Genomic DNA, 6,440 nt, shown 5'->3' with positions numbered 1-6,440 from the left:
CTAGATGATAATCACAGTGATTTAATTTTCCCAATATCATTTATTGGAGGGAGAGATTTGTCACTTGGAAATTATAATTAACTCATCAGAAATGCTCTGGGATTGGAAAAAAAGGAAGTACTCAGAAGTTATGCTAAAAAAAAATCAGCTGAAATTCTCATGGTTACTAAATATACTGATGCAAGGCAAAACAGCCTTCTGGTAGGTATCCTATTTGCAGCTCTAAAGCAGGAATGCTTAGTAAAGATCATGATACTCAAAGATCTTTGGATATTTTAGAACCTTAATGTAAGTTTAAAGGTCTGTGAGTGTTATGTTTTGTAATGCCTAATCTGAATTACAAATTGATTTTCAAAGATCTTTTTTTTGTTCCTGTTTTTGTTGTCTCCTATGGAAGAGCTAGACTACTGCTATAGCAAGGTTTCTTTATAGTTTTGTTTTTCTTTGATCGCATTTCACTGTTTCTATAACATATACATACCACAGATAATCATAGAGTAAAAACTTTCATTCCAAATGTTACAGAGCAAAGAAATGGTACTCTTTTATTTCATTGTTCATTGAGAATTTATGTATCAGGAATTTATACATGAATACTAACAAGAGTCCTGAGGCCATCAAGACATATATATCATTGATTTCCATTGGCCTTGATAAGATCACGTAGGGAAGTTTAACGTTTCCCTCTGAAGATTTGATAACTAATTCATCCTGCTGAAATAAATTGACAATAGACAGATTAACAGGAGAAAAGGCATATAAATGCAATAATGTGCATAAGCACAGGAAGCACAAAAAAAATCTGAGACTCAGAAAAGAGCCATATGATTGAAATTTTTATATTGTACAGAAAGAAATAGAGGCTTGGAGCATGGTGACAGGTAATGGAAGTGAGAGGGGAGGAAAGTCATGATGAGCAAAGGCTGTCTTCTTATGCAGATGAAGCCTTTCAGGTAGCAGCCCTCAGCAAAAATATCCATGGTAACCTGTGGCAAAAGTCCCTCTCAGACCTTAGAAACCATGAGACTTTCAGTCTTCTTTTCCTATGAGTTAATTTTTCTTAGATCTGTATAAGGCAGACAGGGGACCTCAGAGAAAGCCTGTTTGCATTTGCTGTTTACTTCACTAGTGCAGATTTCCTCTATAGATGCAAATATCTCCCACAAAGGACAGCTTTTCAGACCTATTCCAGTGTCTACAGCCCCTCTGAATAGCCATCTCAAACATGCTGAACAAGTGTATTTTGGAGTGACACATTTTGATTTCTCTCAATCACCTATGTAGTACTAAACAAATTGCATCAGTTGGATCTAAGTCTGACTGAACGATGTATAAAAAACTAAAATATTTCATAAAATTGACTTTCTTAATTTCTCACAAAATATTCTGCCAGAACTGGAATTTTTTACTTGAAAAAATAACGAAATTGTCTTTAAACATAAAAATTTAAAAAGTAGAAAAATAAATAAGAGACACGTGTTTGTGTTTAGTGTCTAGGTATAGGTTATACAGGAGATGATCTTGCATTCTTATCTGAGATGTTTTTGCTACAAGTTGTAATAGTAGTATAGTCCATACCTCTTTGACACTATAGGACTCCGCTCCAAAAAGACTGCAGTTTCCTAGCAGTGATATTCAATGATACCCTTTAAATAGTGGCTTTTTCGTTATAAATTTTGCATGTAAACACTTTGCATGTTCTGATTTAATGAGGCCATTCAATGCTTTCTTAATACCACTGAAACTTTTTCCCTTAGGACTCATTTGATTGCTCTGAAATATCTTTGATTCATTTGCATTTACTAATTCAAGAAACCATGAGGATATTTTCTGAGCCTTTACTAAATTCCTGATACTAAGCCCCAGGGATATAGCAATAAACAAGACAAATGAGGTCCTTGCCTTCACTGAGCTTGTAATCCACTGGATAAAACAGATTTTTGAGAAAGTAATTGCAAGAACAATGAATTTAACAAAGAAGTTTAAGGCAGGATGCAAATATAAATATTCGTATATATTTTCATTCTATATAAATTAATATAAACAATATGAAATGAATATATGCCAAATTTTTATATAATTTGTTAATAAGGAAACTAGAAATATATTGAAAATTATTCGAATGAGAATTTAATTGACAGAGATTTCTACTATCTTCCAAATGAAATTTATTGCATTACTATTGTCAACTGAAGAATTACGAGGTTCATAAATTTGGAAAGGAGAGTTTTATTTCTCATAAAGGGTTGTAGCCTGCAGGATAGGTATCATAGCCTGCAGCCAAAAACCAAGAGCAGACACTTCCAGGGAAGGGCAAAGGGAACAGGAATTTATGCTGAGCAGGATGGCTGAAAATGCATATTAATATTCAACAAGCTATAGGAGTATTTATGAATGGAGAAACATGCACATGTGCAGTTGAGCTTCCTGCCCTTTCATGGGCCCATGTTCAAAACATGGTAGCATTAGCATGATCCAAGGGGGGAATTCTCGGCCCTCTAACATCAAAAGGTAGCAGAGGACATGAAAATTCTTAGTCCTTATCCTCTGTAGACTGACCAGAACCACTCTGTGATCAGTGGTCTCTTATTAGGAAGGAATGCTCGTCAGTTGTTGAGTCAAACCACAAAAAGGGAAGAGCAGCATTAGGTGGTCAAAATTGGCAGTGGAGTCAGTCTTTCCAAAAGGCTGGTTTCTGTTTAACCAAAGGAAGAAAGCCTTAGGGAAGAAAACCTAATGATATTTAGTGAGGGAGGAGGTATAACAACACCTGTCTGACCTCCCACCCCATCATGGCTAGGAACTCAGTCTTAAGGTTTCTCTGGGGTCCCCATTCAGGCAGTTCGAGGCTTATGACTTTATTTTTATTTCTCACTTTGAACAGTAATAATTTGTGTTGCTCTGGACAAAAAGGATTTACTATCATTTTTTATCAAGCTAACTTCTATCTCTACATAGTTTAAAGTAGCCTCGTCAATCAAAGACAATTAATGACACCCCTGTGGAATTGGATAATTCCAGAGGGTTCACCAGACAATGTCCAGCACTTATCCAAATAAACACACAGTGATTTTCTTTCCCCATTTCCAAGTCTTTGGCAGTTTGCTTTTGTAGCTTAAAGGGAACAACCTGAAGAAAAGGGTGGTAATATTAGGACAAAGAGATAGTCACCATGTCCTCACAAACCTTAACTAAAAGTCATTACATAAGAATTGAAGGGAATGATAGAATCTCAAACCAAGGGGGACAGTGCTCAGACACAGATTGAAACTCTATCAATTTTTAGAATATGGATCACTTCCTTTATTTCCAAGAAAGGTATTGACAAAATGTCTTGATTTCCTGTTATTCAACATACCAACCCATAACTTTTTGTCAATAATCCTTATCTATTAACATGGAGCTACTCACTTTTCAAATGTAAACTGTGTGTGGTGAAGTTTATGTGTCAACTTGCCTAGGCCATGGGGTGCCCAGATATGTGGTCAAACATTATTCTGGGTGTTTCTGGATGATTTTATCATTTGAATTGAGAGACTGAATAAATAAAGCAGATTGCTCTTTTCTAATGTGGGTGGGAATCATTCAACCAGTTGAAGGCTTAAAATGAACACAGCTCACCTTCCCTCAAATACAAGAGAATTTTCTCTTGCCTAACTTCTGTGAGCTGGGACATCTGTTTTTTTCCTGCATTTTACATGAACTGAAGAATTAGTTCTTCTTGGTCTTCAGCCTGCAGACCTGCAAACTGAAACCACACCATCAGCTCTCCTGGCACTCAGGCCTTCTGATAAGGACTAGAAATACACCACTAGCTCTCCTAGTTCTCCAACACACCAAATGCAGATCTTGGGACTTTTAAGTCTCCATAATCGCATGAGCCAATTTCTTTTAATAAATCTCTTTCTATTTAGTTCTGTTTCTCTGGAAAACCCTCCCTAATATCTTGTGTATTTGTATGATCAAGAGTTGAATGTCCATTCATCATTTCTAATTTGTATTTATTTATAAATTTCATTTAGTGTTCTCTTGAGTACCACATAAAAGGTTGAAACTTCATTTTCACCTCTAGAAGGTAATGTTCAAATTTTTTTGTATGTGTGTATATTTTTAAAATTTATATTTTGCTTATTTATATAGTGTGGAAAAAGTACTACATCATACATTTGAAATTGTTTGAAAATATGGAGAACAGGTAGCCATTAAAATAATCCGTGTACTATAGTTTATTCAATCATCCTCCTTCAGTTAGATTTTTGCTTCGTTAAAGCTTTTCGTAATTAAAATAATCCTGAAACAACTTCTATATGCATGTTTGTTCAAATACCTAACAATATAATCCATAAATCTATTTTATCAATAAATAGAACTAAAAAGTGTATATTTATAAATCATTTGAAGTGTCATTTTGTCAAAAATGCTGCAATCTGTCCTTCCTTCCTTCCTTCCTTCCTTCCTTTCCTTCCTTCCTCCCTCCCCTTCCTTCCTCCCTCCCTCCCTTCCTTTCCTCCCCTCTTCCTTCTTTCTTTTCTCCCTTTCTTTTTTGCTTTCTCCCTCACTTTCCCCAACAGTAATTGGATTATATATTTTTATTTTAAAAAATAACAAAACAGAATCTCTCTTTTTTCTATTAAAACCAAGTAAGTTTTTCAGTGTGAAGAGAGCCCTATCCCAAAATGCCCTCTGGGCAAGCATTTCTCCTTCCTTTCCCTGTTGGTGAGTTGGAAGAAAAATTATGAAGAATGGTGAATGATAATAACTTATAAGAATCTAGAAAGGAGAAAAATATGCTTCTTAATTTAAAATGATAGAAAGTGTGTGCATAGACAATAGATACTCTTCACCAGCAACAGGAAGGCCACTGAAATCATGCCACAGAAAGGGAATACAGATCATTTTCTTATATCCTCTTGAATGGCATTATAAAAACTCAATCCTTTGAGTACTAACTCTTGGAGGCATGCAACAAAAAAAGGAAGATATTAAGTTGTCTGTCTTTAGGACATAATTTTTTTTAAGTATTTTGAGACAGCAAAACAAACCAATATTTGGCATAGGCGGTACTTGACTGTAGCTTCATTTATGGAGGCACTGACACAGGGAATGTGTTTGTTAAGTTATTTAATATGTATGAACACTGAAATTATGGGCAGCCGGTAATATACAGGTCCTACTAGGTTATAAATTAAAATAATGGACTCTGTAAATGTACACTTTCCAGATGATTAAAGTTGATACTAAATTTTAATTTAGCTCACGCCAACCATCCTATCTTCATTTTTTCACCCTTTCTAAGCCATATGGACTCATTGAGGGGGACTATATCAGCACAATTAATTTGGGGAAGGGGCATTAATGCATCATGCTCTATCTATACTTAAAAATGACTTGACATGGCTTACAATATTAAAAAAGGAAATTTGGCCAAATAAGCGAAGAATAATTGTCTAGGAACCAGGAATATATTAAATAGTATTTATTACATTAATTATTATTTATGCTGTACTTCCCAGAAATCAAAGTGAAAGGAAAAATTGGTTTAATTACATGGGTGCTATGCTTTAGATATGGTTTGTTTGTCCTCACCAAAATTCATGTTGAAATTTTATTCCATTTTTATATCATTTTGGTGTTCATAAAAGGGAAAGAAAACTCATTTGGTAATCTAAATTGTGGGAGAAATTAGCATAAAATATCTCTATTTGTAGTTTTTTTAAAAAATCTTTTTCCCACTAAGTTATTCTTTGGGAAATTTCAAGATACATCCAAATTCCAAGGCTCACTTGAACAGGGTAATGAAGGTAACTTGAAGCAAGATATAAAAGAAAGAAAGAGCAACTGTAATTCAAAGTTGGCATTAGAGGTCATATGAAGGTTTTATTTTCATATTTTTGTTTCTTATGTCTCTTGGTAACAAAAGAGTAAGCTGAGTAAACAAGGTACCCAAGGTAAATAAGGGATACATAATAAAAATGCAGAAAAGAAAAAAAACTTTGTTCAGCTACATTCTCTTGGATTTGTTTGGGTTTATTTATGTTTTATGGCTTCATTTCTCATTTGTGCTCCTCATAACCCAGACTCCAGAAACAAAGAATCATGGTCCTTCCAGTTTCTTCAATATGCCCAGTCCTCTTGGGGCCTTTGAGTTGAGGCCTTCAACAGACATCTCCATGAAGACTTGGGCAAGTGTTCTTAGCAAAGAGGTATTTTCAGCTATCCCGCTGGAGAATGTCAGCACACTTAATTGCTATGATGCCCAAGATACTTCAAGACACCTAGACACATTGAAATCTTACAATACATTGTTATTATTTTGCTTGACAGAGTCCAATGATCTTTCAAAGGAAAGAAACCTCATATAATTAGCCTTGTTATTCACATCTCTGGCACTTTTCATTCATTTGTATGTATACAAATTTCAATATATACAAATATATTGT

Source organism: Propithecus coquereli, unplaced genomic scaffold (genome assembly GCF_000956105.1).
Source record: "Propithecus coquereli isolate 6110/MARCELLA unplaced genomic scaffold, Pcoq_1.0 Scaffold272, whole genome shotgun sequence".
In the NCBI taxonomy this organism is placed as follows: Eukaryota; Metazoa; Chordata; class Mammalia; order Primates; family Indriidae; genus Propithecus; species Propithecus coquereli.
Note: the sequence above shows the minus strand (reverse complement) of the source record.